This window comes from Pan troglodytes, chromosome 17 (assembly GCF_028858775.2).
Source record: "Pan troglodytes isolate AG18354 chromosome 17, NHGRI_mPanTro3-v2.0_pri, whole genome shotgun sequence".
Lineage (NCBI taxonomy): Eukaryota > Metazoa > Chordata > Mammalia > Primates > Hominidae > Pan > Pan troglodytes.
Genome location: NC_072415.2, coordinates 83,826,398 through 83,840,598, shown reverse-complemented (window position 1 = coordinate 83,840,598; position 14,201 = coordinate 83,826,398).

The window sequence follows — 14,201 nt, the reverse complement described above, 5'->3', positions numbered from 1 at the left end:
ACCTGGTTTCTGAAATGCCACTGTGATTTCTTTCTTTTGCTTGAGGCTTTTCCCCTGGTTAGAATGCAAACACTCATGGCTATGTTAATGCCTGTAGCTTTACTCACTGCCTAGTCTTACCATGCATTACATTAATGAGAATGAATTCATCAGATCATCTCCTAAAACAAGTTTTGACAGTGGAGAGGTTGCAAAACAGAGGTTGTTGGCTGGTGGAACAGAGGCACCTTTGTCCTGAAAGTCATGCCAGAGATGGGGCGTTGAAGGCAGTCCCCATGGGTTTGATTATTTTTCTTGGGATTAACTCTGCCTTGAAAATGAATGTTTTGCTTTCCTCTGAAGTTTACTCTTGCTTTATAAAGCTTAATTCATAGGATGTTATAAATGAATGAGTGAATGAATGAATGACTGTCTTCACAGGCACCAGCTAGAGATGTTAAGGATTACCCTGATGGCATTTTTAATTTTTTTTCTTGGAATGTAAGAAGAAGGCTTCTCTCTTAATTAATCCCTCTCTAATATGATAGGTCAAGAGAAATGGTTGGGGCCTTGTGAGAAATGTTTCCAAAGCTCAAGCCTGGGCTAAACCATCTTCTTTCTTCTTTTTTTACAGTCTGTTTTTATTGCTATCTAGTGTAGTAACTGCATTGAAGAATAGCTGACTTTTGTCTTTAACCTGATCTCTCTTTTTGGCTTCTCCTGCTTACTGCTGGTCTTTGTCTTCTGCAACACTGGGTGTGTGAGCTATGACAGGCTTTAGTGCTGTATCCAGAACAGGACATCTAGCTTTATTTCCAGACTACAATTTATAACTTGAGCTAAATTGATACCTAGTTTTTCTCAATTGGAATATAAAGGTAAGGCTTTGCACTTCTACTTATCTGAACCAGAAGGAAAGAAACACATATGTGATTAGAATTTTTCAGCTAACTTTTTATTTTTAGAAATCAGAGATTCCCTTCTGCCACACACAGACTCTTAAATTATATCCAGAGAATTGCTTTTTACTGGTAATGATTTAGAACTTGTAAAGATTTCAATAAAGATTTAGAATCATAAAGTTCTAAGAATTGTAGAAACCATAAAGTTGAGGTTTATAGTTTTTAGAACTATAGAATATAGACATTGCTATGAATGATTATCAGGCCTCTAAGAGACATCACAGATACAAATTATCTTCTAAATCATTAGATTAAAGAAAAGCTTACTAATACAAAAATAATATTGGGTGTTTTCCTTGTAAATTAGTACATACAGAAAGTTTGCCAGACTGACAACTACTATGTCACGGGTGCTATATATATATAATTTTTTATTTTATTTTATTGTTTTTTTGAGACGGAGTTTCACTCTTGTTGCCCAGGCTGGAGTGCAGTGGCACAACCTCGGCTCACTGCAAGCTCCACCTCCCAGGTTCAAGTGATTCTCCCACCTTAGCCTCCCGAGTAGCTGAGATTACAGGTGCACGCCATCACGCCAGGCTAATATTTTGTATGTTTAGTAAAGACCAGGTTTCGCCATGTTGGGCAGCTGGTCTCAAACTCCTGACCTCAGGTGATCTGCCTGCCTCAGCCTCCCAAAGTGCTGGCATTACAGAGGGTACTATATATTTTTCTCTCTCTCTTTCCTATTTTGCCTTTAACCATAAAATGAGTTTTTGTGCTTCTTTGGGAAGCATTGGGGAGATCTCCAATGCTTCTTTTCTCCATCCCCTCCCTGTTTTTTCCTCATCAGACAATGAGTGACTGATTTAATTGTTGGTTTACTGTGCCTGTGGAGGCGAAAGCAGCTCCATCTTGGTTGCTAATCTACCATATTGTCTTCTGATTAGCCCCAGTTCCAGAAATTCCTTTAAGGTTTCCAGCTTATTGTTCCATGTGTAAGAAAAGGTAGTTACTGTAAATCCTGCCCATAGGTCAAAACAACCTTGATGCTACCATAAGTCCTGTCTTGGAGCAATTGTCTCTCAGATCTCTTCTGAGTCACTATACCTTCCTGTGCTGTATACGCCCTGGGCCAGGGGGGATAGTAGTGTAGGGATCCAACATCTTGTTTTGCTGCCATCTGAGACATGGAAGTGGCTGCTGTTTATAAGTTCCTATTAAATGTTTCTTTCTGAGAAATTGAATTTTTTAGCCTCTTTCTTTGGCCTCTCAGCTTCCTTGCACTTTGGGAGTAGGTTTTTGTAGACCTGCCCACCACAGAACAGTGCCCCTCTCTTTCCTTGGGAGCCCAACTGCACAATGAAGTTGTTCTCATTTCTTTTCCATATGCCCCACAGGGCTGACCCTACACCCACAGGCACTCCCCATGTGCCTTCTATACCTGAGATGGTGAGTTCACCTCCAGCGTAGTGGCCAACATCCGTTTTGGCACCTAAGCTGAGCTTTATTCTCCAATCCAGCATTGCCAAAAATAGACGTTTTGTTCCCCAATTCCTGCATCAATTCCTTAATTGTTTCCTAACTTGAGAAAAGGTCATCACAGTTCAAACTCCAACGAGAATATTGGGACTATTTGATGAGTTCCTGCAGAAACAAGAGTTGGCTGAACTTGCCCCAATGATGGGACATTGCTGACAACCTAAAGGCAATGTGGGGTGTCAAGTTCAAAGCCCTACAGCCTAGGGAAAGGGCCAAGTCTTCAGGGGCAGACGTGCATTGACCACACTTATATAGATTAATGGTTAAAATGAGAACACCAATTTCCTTTCTTTTGAAGGTAAACATTCCTGTGAAGATGACTGAAAGTCTTTTTTGGTTGGTTTATATATTCTGTCACTTTAGGCAGAGCCCCTTAAGAGGCCATATTGGAATTCAGAGGCTGCTTGGTGAGAGCAGAGTGAGGGTAAGAAGATTTGACTGAATTGTTGCAGAGGCATGAGTTGTCAAGCTGATGTCTCCATTTCTTTCCCCAAGATGGTAAACTTCTCAGGTGAGTTAGTAATTCAGGACCGGCAAGGAGGCACCCTGACAGTCTTGTCATTCCAACTCTCCTTTTTGCTATCACTCCACATTGACAATTCATCTCAGATGGGCAAACTCTTGTGGCATATGTGTTTTTTCCCCAATCAGGGTAGTCTGGACTTGGCCAGGGGACTCTGTGTCCTTTTCCAGGCACTGTCTAAGTCTGCTCTGATCTAGTCATCAGAGAGTGAAGCTGAATCCGCAGGGGCTCACCTTCATACCCTCACGTCAGGATGCCTTTTTCACTTTTGTGCACGTCGCTTCTTCTGTCCTTTAATTCTCAGCAGCTGTCTCTTGCAGCTCTTTGAAGGAGTACTACCACATGAATAGAGTTCTGGCAGATACTGCGAATTTAATTACACCCTCCTCAACTAAGGACTGATGTGCAGGGAGGTATCTCTATGCCAGATTCCCTGTCCCGAGGGAGATGAGTCACAGGTATGAGGGGCTCTGTCTTCAGGGCTTCTTTGCTACTAAGCTAAGGGAATTTCTTGCCATCACAGCACTGCTAGGCCTACCTTTCTTCCTGGTCTAGTTTTTCCTCCCCTACTCTCAATGATTCTTCCTGGGGACACATTAGAATAAATTACTTTTACATAAATCAAAAGTCAAGTTCTGATTTTGGGGAGACCAATCTAAACCAGATAGTAAGTATGATTCCTTTTTTTTTTTTTTTTTTTTTTGAGATGGAGTCTTGCTCTGTCACCCAGGCTGGAGTGCAGCAATGTGATCTGAGCTCACTGCAACCTTTGCTTCCTCGGTTCAAGTGATCCCCTTGTCTCAGCCTCCCAAGGAGCTGGGACTACAGACATGTGCTACCACATCTGGCTAGTTTTTGTATTTTTAGTGGAGGTGGGGTTTCACCATGTTGACAAGACTGGTCTCGAACTCCTGTACTTAAGTGATCCACCCACGTCGGTCTACCAAAATGCTGGGATTACAGGTGTGAACCTCCATGCCTGGCCCCATGTTTCTTTATAATAAGATTTTTCATGTTTGCAGTGGAGAGAGCCCCTGATTTTCCCCTATGTCCCTAAATATTACCAGCAAGCTATTAGGATTAGTAACCCAATATCTAAAACATTCATCTGATTAACCTGGTGCCTTTGTATGGTTAACCAGAGTTTGAAAGAGCATGAAAGCTTAACATGTCATGTGGAAGCAAGGCAGATGTGAGAAAAGAAGAACTGGACAACACAAAGGAGCAGAAAGACCTCAGAGCTAGGGAGGGGATTCTCATTGCTGCTCTGCCAGGTTCTCCTAGCAAGACCCTGGCAGGTGCATTCATCTCTGAGTGAGCATTCATTCAAATAAAAATGACAGGATTGGATTGAAAAGTTTCTGAGCTCTCATTTAAAATAAGAATTTAGAACCAATGTTTGAGCATCAAGAGCAAATTTTACAGCCATGCAGGGAAGTGAACCCAGTGCAGCTGGTTGGCCCTAATGGAAGACGCTCAGGAATGGAGCAGGCAGGTGTATAGAGCTGAAAACCAGCATCTCTGTAGGAGTCAGAATTCTTCAGAGAAACAGAACCAACAGGATGGGCATGTTTATACAAACACACACACAGAGATTTATTTTAAGAAATTGACTTACACGATTATGGGGGTTGGCAAATCCAAAATCCAGCCGACTAGAAGTCAGGAGACCCAGGGAGAGTTGGTGTTGCAGCTCCAGCCTGAAGACTGTCTGCTGGCAGAATTCCTTCTTCCTCAGGGGATCTCTATCTTTCTATCTTAAGACTTTCAATTGATTGGATGAAGGTAACTTGAAATTACCTTCATCAAATTCTACTGAACGAAAAGTTCATTTTATTTAAAAAAATACATTCACAACAGTATCCAGACTGGTGATTGGCCAAATATCTGGGTACCATGGCCTAGCCAAGTTGACACATCTAATTGCCATCATAATGTTTCCTGCTGGGGAATCAAAATCTGTGTGTCTCTCTGTGGTTGATAGGCAGTATCTGGGCTAGTCTTTTGGGTGCAGGGAGAGCACCTAGGGGTTCAGGGGAGGCATCTGAGATGTGTGGATGTGCTGTGCTCAGCTTGGGCTCAGACGCTTGTGCTGTTGAGTGCTATTGCAGCCTGGGCAGTGGGGCTGGCATTCTTCAACATCAACCCTGATAGTCTATGGTTGTAGAAATCACTAGAGATTTACATATTAAAACTAAATATAAAAAATAACAGCTATCAATATCAAGATAAAGTCATTTTAACAATTGCACTTAGCAATGCTAAAGTTTTTATAATTTGATGTTTCTTTTGTTCACTTGCCATTAATTCCATTAGAATTAAAAAATTGTTTATACTTCAGTAGAGAAGATTATTACACAAGAGAAAACTGCTTAGAGAATGGGTTATGGGTCAAGCATTTGTGTGGTTAGTCAGTAGATACAGTTTAATATCTTCCAGGTCGGTAATACAATGCTTAGGTCAAAATGTTGCATAATAAATAAACAACTGCAGGTATGCTGGGCCAAAAAGCATTGTGAAACATTGAATTTTATTTTTATTATGACATCTCCATTTCCATCTGGTTTTTTTTTTTTTTCTACCACATCAAATTTCTATTTTTCCCCTCCTCCTTTCCTACTTTTCCTCCTCTTAACCCATGTGTCCAGCTGCCTCATTCCATCTTTCATTACTTCAAACTCTTTTCTTTCATCTTATGTTTCTTTAATTCCATATTTCCCATCTTCCAGTATTTTTCAAAATTGGTAAGATATGGTTTGGATCTGTGTTTCCACTCAAATCTCATGTCAAATTGTAATTCCTGGTGCTGGGAGTGGGGCCTGCTGGGAGGTGATTGGATCAGGCGGCAGTTTCAAATGGTTTAGCACCATCCCCTAGTGCTGTTCTTGTGGTAATGCTCCCCTGAGATATGAGTGTTTAAAAGCATATAGCACCGCCCCCCGTTCCCGCTGCTCTTCCTCCTGCTATGGCCATGTAAGATGTGCCTGCTTCCCCTTCCCCTTCAGCCATGATTGTAAGTTTCCTGAGGCCTCCCCAGCCATGCTTCCTGTCCATCCGGCAGAACCATGAGCCAATTAAACCTCTTTTCTTTATAAATCACCCAGTCTCAAGTATTTCTTTATAGCAGTGTGAGAATGAACTAATACATGGTTTTCATGCCATCTGTACCGGAATCTCTTAGGAAGCAGGGTAAAAATGTAGATTTCTATATTTTAATACCCCATAGTTAATACATTCTCTTCTCTTTCCTTTTTTTCCCCCAAAGGCTCCATATTTACCTGCTTGCCCCATTTCCTCCAAAATATGGAGATATTGTGTTTGAAAGTGACAATGGCCTAATGTTTTCTTTTGGAAGGCTCGTAGTCCTGAGAACTGACAAATAGTGTTAAGTCCTTGGGAGGAGGTTGTGAGTTTAGGCTCCTCTTGCTCTGCCCACAGTTGAGCTGATCCTGCCAGCACTGCCCTTGCCTAGAAGACAATAAAAAAGTAGAATAAAAGTAGAAGGGGAACAAAATAGAAGCTATATATTAAAGGAATAGCCTTAGTAGATGTTTTTAGGATACAGATTATAATACACATTTGAATTTCTCGTTTTGAAATATATTTGATTATGTTATGACTCCTTGACATAGCTATTATTCATTTATCTCATAACATATATTTTTCACATCTTAAATGGATAGACACATTGAAAATGTAATAATAATGAGTTCACATTTATAATACACTGTTTATTACCTTTACATCATTTCATTTAAAGCCTATATTTTGCTTAATTACTGAGGGAAATCTCAAGAATAATTGCATGGCTACCAAAGTATTTTAATTTATCTTAAAACAAGTAAAGAATAGCAAATTTTTCTCAGTTAAAATATTTTCCGTGTTTGGAGTCGCATAGATTTCTGGCTGAAAGGAGAGAGCTTAGAAAACTTTTGTTTTATTTTTGTGTGTGTGTGTGTGAAAAGCTGAAATATAAATTACTTTGTTATGATTCCTGCAGCAAAGCTTGAGAAGCTGTATTGAACTCTCTGCAGTGACTCCATCTCTCCATTTCTCCTCAACATCACTTTTTTTGAGTGTTTTTTCCTGGCCATAGTGTGGCATTGCTGTTACATGAATTAGAGGTGCATGGGAGATTTAGGATTTAAAAATAATCTCTTCTAAAAAATGTATATTATGATCTAAAGTACAAATCTGATTATATCCTAGACTTTCCAATAAAATGCATGATTAAAAACTATTTGTCAGGAGTCTGAAATCCTCACAGAGGAACACAGCTCTAAACTGTGAACTTTAGATATTGTCACTCATTTGGTTACAATGTTACTCCACGCCTGTGATGGGAGCTCCAGCTTTCACTCAGCAGAAGTCACACTTTCACGCATCACAGATATAAAGAGCCAGGGCTGCTCCGTGATGGGAGTGGAAAATGGAATTATTGTTAAAGAAATGAGCCATTTTAAAACAGACATTCCAGTAAAACTAGACCCAAATTTTTCACACAGGTTTAAAGGTCAGTCAGAAATTTTCTGAATGTTCTTTATGGAAACATCCACTAGATAAATATTATATTTTTTATTTTGATGGTAACAAGCTGGCCTGGGAACAGGTGTTACTTAAGGAATTTTTCCTTTAGCTCCAATTAATAAAATGATGTATAGCCCTGAACCTTTGAGTACTTAGATGTAATCAATATTTACACCAAGAAGGCCATGTATTTGCTTCTTTAGGAGAAGAAAAAGGTAGTAGGTTATGATTAATAACAAATTTTATACTGACTTAAAAAGACAAACGTAAATAAAAATTACGTTGCCTTAAGGTTTCAATGTGGTACAGTAAAGATATTTTTTATCTTTTCTTTTCTCAAAAATCATTCCAAAATACAAGAAGAAACAAAACAGGGCTGGGTGCAGTGGCTCACGCCTGTAATCCCAGCACTCTGGAAGGCTGAGGAGGAGAGCAGATCACTTGAGGCCATGAGTTTGAGACCATCCTGGCCAACATAGCGAAACCCTATTTCTACAAAAAATAAAAATAAATAAATAAAAAATAACCAGGTGTGATGATGCATGTCTGTAATCCCAGCTACTTGGGAGGCTGAAACACAAGAATAGCTTGAACTTGGGAGGCAGAGCTTGCAGTGAGCCAAGATCATGCCACCGCACTCCAACCTGGGTGACAAGAGCGAGACTGTCAAAGAAAAAAAAAAAGAAAGAAACAGAAACAGAAAACACAAGATCTACCATTGATGAAACTTAAAACGAACTGTACATGTCAGGTGGCCGTGTGGGTGGGTGTTACAGTAACAAGCTGGTTGCCATCCCAGCCTTGGAAAGAGGCACGTGGCAAGCAGGGTCATGGAGGGTGTGGTGATCCCACAGGCATCTCAGGCATAGCTGTGGGTTGGTGAGAAGAACCGAAGGACAATGGGGGCATTAAGTACAGTCTGCATTTTCTTTCTCCACCCAGTGCCAGAAAATAGTCAGATGATGCTTCTCTAGGTAAGAGGTAGGGACATCCTCCTCTGGAGAGGATGAAACATCCCAGAGAAAAGTCTTAGATATTGATGACTTGTCCCTACTAAAAGTCACTCCTGTGTGCCACACAGTTGTCCACTGACCTACAACTCTGCCTGCCCCAGCAACTTCCAGTCAGCATGTTGGTGCTCCATCTTTAAGTATAAAAAGAAAAACAAGGATCGTCAGATATGCAAGGGGTGATGGAAGAAAATGTCTAAATCAAAAACCAAATCAACGGAATAAGAAACTCAGAACATTGTGAGACGAACAATTTTCAGAAAGATCATAATTAATGCCCTTGGAAAGATGAAAAAGATAATCCATTCATGAAGAAAGAAGAAGATGTTTTTTGAACATTCAAACAACAAAGGAGAACTCTTAAAAATTTGGAAAAGCCTAAATGTAATATTCAATAAAAGTGTTCAGGTTTTAGAGTAAAAAGAAATAGAAAGAGACATTGGAGAGAAAAGGTAAGAGAAATGGAGGTTCAATACAGGTGGTCCAAATATCTAAGAGGAGCTCCAGAAAGAGTAAACAGAAAATTATACAAAAAATTATCAAATGAGTAATATAATATTTCCTAGAATCAAAGATAGCTTATTTCCATAATGAAATAACTCAATAAATGTCCAGCACAATGAGTAAAAGAGCCATCCCAGGTCATATTACTATATATTTCAGAACAATGATTAGAAAAAGTTCTGAAAAACTTCCAGAGGAGAGAGACAGGTCAAAAACCCTGGAAATGAAAGACATCTGATTTCTTAAAAGTAACACTGGAATCTAGGAGATAAAGTAAGAACAGTTTCAAAATTCTTATCTTCAACCTAAACTTCCAGACTTAAATAAATTGCCTTTCAGGACTGAGGATGGAATAAAAAAACGTTGAGGTGTAAAAAATGTCAAGAATTTACTTTTTGTGCATCTTTTCTCAGGAAGCTGCTGGAAGATGTATTTCAACCAAACAAAGGGTGGAAAATCTAAGAAAGAGATAGACGTGGGCCCTAGGGAACAGAGAATACAACATAGAAGAGATGGAAATGGAATTGTTAATGAGAGCAAAGCAAATTTCAGGTCAACAGCTGTGCAGCTGCCCAGAAAGCAGCCAGTCCAGATTGAAGTCAATGGGAGAAATGGAAAGCAAATGGAATTGATGAATTTTCTGATATATTTGATCATGTGAAAGAATAGTGTCACAGGATGTCGACAGTAAATATTCAGAAAAATTAAAAAAGATAAAATGATACCCATATTAAATGTAGGCAATGTAGGCAAAATGTAGGCAAAACAAAAGTGGCATAAAAATGAAAATATAAACATTTTGACTGGCAATACATCATTATGTGTATATAACAATATAAGTATTAATTTTGGGTTAATTAAAAATAAAATTATATTGAAAGTTTAAAGAGAAAAAAGAGCATCCAAATACACTAAAATCCACAATTTATGAAATGTTGGGTTGATACTGTATACAATTATTGAAAAAAATATTTTTTGTATATATATGTCATTTGGAAATATCAGAGGAGGTAACAGCAGAAAATGCTGAATGTGGTTTCCTCCGGGGGAAAAGAATAAAGTGGACACTCAGGAGACAAAGAATGCTGCTTTTTTGTTGTTGTTATAATCTTCTTAGGGCTCTTTAACTATTTAATGTTTACAATTACTTGTAAGTAATACCATAAATAAAACAAATATTAATAAAAAATAAGTTATCAACCCAATATTTCTAACACCTGGCAGCCTAACATGAAGAAACGACTGCCTGATCAAATGCTGAGGTCCTATACCTGTGTGGAATCTGAGGGCAGAATGAGTGACTTCAGAGTCATTGGCGCACATTGAACAATAATGTTCAAGAAAAATACAAACAAATACTCTCTAAGCAATTAACCCACGTCGCCATTACACATCAGGAATGCTCTATTGTAAAGCGCGTATCAGTTTGGGCTTAACCACCATGTGGGCCTAGAGGAGAGAGAAGTTTTGTTGTAATGGAAAAAGAAGGTCTGCAACTCCAGGAGGTGTTCCTGAAGACCCTTTGTCCTGGGTAGGGTTGGTTTGTCAGGCAGGTGCAGAGGGAGCGTCAAATGCCTCAGGGCTTTTAATGAAATGCCGAAAAGGGGGAGGGGAGTGTAAAGAACTTGGGAGAATAAGAAGATTCCTGCATTCAGACTTCAAATGATCACTGGAATGAACAAAAGAGTCTGTAGTTTAAAGCAAATTCTATTTTTAATTAAATAATAATCTAGATAGATATTCTGTGGCAAAGCTTTTATTGCTTGTCAGATTGATTTTTTTCCTCTGCAAGACTATACTTCTCTCATCAGCCTTGTTGAATTTAGACCTTTCAGAAAAGGTTGGATTTTTATTACTTCAAATTAGAGTCTATAATTTCACCCATAAAACGTGCAGAATATATATGGGTAAGTTTTACTTTCTCCATCAAATGTTCTATGTTCACTGGAAGGCAAAGATTCTAAACAGGAGGGGACCAGTAGACAGCCTGTATTTATCTCCTCTACCTGGAGTGCCCATAGCTCTTGTGATGTGAGTATCTACTGGATTCCAGACGCAAGAACAATAATGCCATCTGTTTATGTGTGGGTCACCAGCCAGCAGATGGTAAACTTGGGTAAGGTTGCTTTTCTATTTTGAGATTTACTGAGAACAGAAGAGTTCATATTCTCTCTGTCTCTCTCTGTCTCTTTCTCTCTAATATTCAAAAAGCACTTTTTATTTTTGAATAGTGTTGGTTCTAAAAAGCACTTCTTGTATGTGAAATAAGAAGAGTTGTGTGTCTATACATCTACTATTGGAGGGCAATAACAATCTGTCCACAAATTTCTTGTTTTGGAGGGAGGAAAAGCAGTAACATGCAGAAGTCTGCAGATGCCAGTGGATGATCAGAGACAGAAAGCCAGGTGCTTGGGGCAGCCTCTGGAACACACGTATCTGTGGCCATTTTCTGTGAGAAGAATGGCAAGGTGTCCTGGTGTCTCTGTTCTGCCCTAGGGATGGGAGGGTTCCCTAGTGAAAATGGGCTCACCACACATAAATAGCATGCTTTCCCCAACCTGCTGACCCTGAAGTTCTCGGCTTCACCAGTTGGTGAACACAGGTATTCAAAATTTGATTTCCTGAGACCCCACCTCCCCCATCCCCGACTGTGAAAAGTCCTGTGTTTTATGTGCCATGAGCATCCTTTGAGACTCATATCTGTATTTAGAAGCACTCTGTCCCAAGCTTTAAACTCATTTTCTTTGAGAAATTACCCCCTTGTCACTTATTGGTTAATCTCTCTTGGAAAGTAGAAATGCCCTTTGGCATTATGATCATTTGTGGTACAGAAGGTTCTGGTTTGAGCTCTAAAGTATTGAGCATCTCATAATGTAGCTCTTTCATGTACCACTAGGTATGGCTAGCTAAGCCCAAGTTTTAAACATCACACAAAGTCACATTTCAAATAAGTGACCCAGACTGGATGGTCTGGGTTGCTGCAGGTGCTTCTGCCACCAGCGTTGCCATGGGAGTTTGAACTTTGCAGGAACACAGGGCAGTGGTTGGTGCTCAGGTCAACCAACTGGTCTAGTGCACGATCACCGCTTTGATCCAGCCATCTCTTTCTCCCACCCTGGATGCTACTGCTGCCCTTTTTCCTGTGTAATGTCTTTGATGATCCTCCCAAGCCACTACACTTCCATGATGGGAGAAGAATCCTTCCTTCTGTATTACATTTAATCATGGTGTGTCCCGCAGTGACACAGTCACCTCATTACCCCATGTCTAGAAATATTCTGCCAAATGAATGGATTGGGAAAAGCCTGGTATCGCTGTACCCAGGAATAACTCCCGATCTTATATGCCAAAGGTTTCTTGACTTGTCACAAAATTTTATATTGAGGGACCCTGTTGTAGCTCTGCAATCTGGCTTCCGTTGTCCCCAGCTTCTCATATCTGACAATCATGTCTCATTGTATCTAAACACTAAGCCCTGGGGTAGACAGGTTTTCATAAACCTAAGTGTCCAGCTCGAAATCAGAAATATATACATGTAACTCAACAACTCAACTCTGCTGCTGGAAACACCCAAATTGAATACACGTGGAGAAAGTGGTATGATATCTACCTACTTTCCTGGAAAAGGGAGGGGGGTAAGTATGTACTCATCTTGTCAGGAAACAGAAGTTCCAGAATTACTTCTGGTGTCACCGTTAACGTAATAAAATTCTCCCTTGTTATATCAACATTTGCACAACATGTTTTTCATAAAGCTGCAGAGGAAACACTCCTTTTGAAATTCAGACTGTAAAAATGTATCCAAAAGTCTGATGTCATCATTTCTGTTGCATTTTTTTTCTTAAATTCCTTCCTACTTAACTATCTTTTTGCCCCTCTACATGAATTCCATTGTATTCTGATATTATCTTTGTGTTAAATCTAATCCTAGGCATCTCCAAGGTAGACATGCATTGGTTAGTAATCAAGATGTTCGTTTTCTTTCACATGCACAAAAAGCCTTTCCATATTATTACTAACTTCAGGCAGAGTCAGGCACAGACAATAAAGGCTGATTCCTGAAGCACTCCCTCACTGACTCCTCCAAACACACGGTAACTGATTGATGGGTTATCTTTGTGAATAAAACTGATTGTCTCTGCTTGAACATGTTTGGTATTGTTATACAGTTTAAAAAATATGCCCAAAGAATAAGAGTCTCGCTCCATTAAGAATTAACTCACAACCTTCTTTTTCTTCCCATTTTCTTCTTCTTTCCCCTTGCAGTATGTTTGCAGAGTTGCTGGTTTTAAAGATCTGCCTTAGCATGTCAGTGCATTTGTAACGAATATAATTTCTTGTGGTGGATATGGGCTTTCTCAGGATGTGAAGATTGCATTGACTGAAGGTTAATGCAGGAAATAGTGCTCCCTGTACTGAATGTTGTAAGTTACAGTCTAGGGTGATAAAAATTGGCTTCCTTTATCGAATTTAAATGAATTTCAATCTTAGTGCCTCCTGACTGAAAATGAAGCAAATAATTTTTATGAGAGTTTAGAAACATGTTATGTATGCCATTGTGGACCAGCGGCACAAGCCTATCTTGAGAGTTTTAAGAAAATAGTGTTGGATCAATTTCTAAGGAATTGAGGAATCAGCTGTCTGAGCATGATGCTGAGTTTATTAGAACGCCATTTCTAAGGCTGCTAGCGCTCAGTAGATTTTAAATAAATATAGTGAAATGTGATGGACACAATGTTACAACCCAGCTCTTTCAAAGGGAACTTCGTGACAGTTCTGAGATGTGGGGGAAAAGCAGAAATGCTGGAGAGCTCGGTTTGCCTCTTTGTCTCATCTTTTACTGCTGTGTGATTTTAAGCAACTTATTTAACTTCTTGGAACTCGGTTTCTCCTCCTGTAAGCCTCTCATCTTTTCACTCATTTGAGATTTTTTCGAGGAACAGGATTTCTTGATTTTTATGTAGTAAAACATATCATGTTTTTCTTTTATATTTAGTGGCTTCTTTTTAGATCTTGTTTAAGAAATGTTTTCCTGGGTAGAAGTTACAGTGAGGAAATCCTCACATACTATCTTCTAAAAGCTTTAATGTTTTGCTTTTCATATAAGATCAATACTCAATCTGGAGTTAATTTCTGGGTAAATTGTAAAAAAATTATTTTTATATGCATTTGTAAACATTACAGTATGTCTTTTCGTACGTGGTGTGTTGCTTT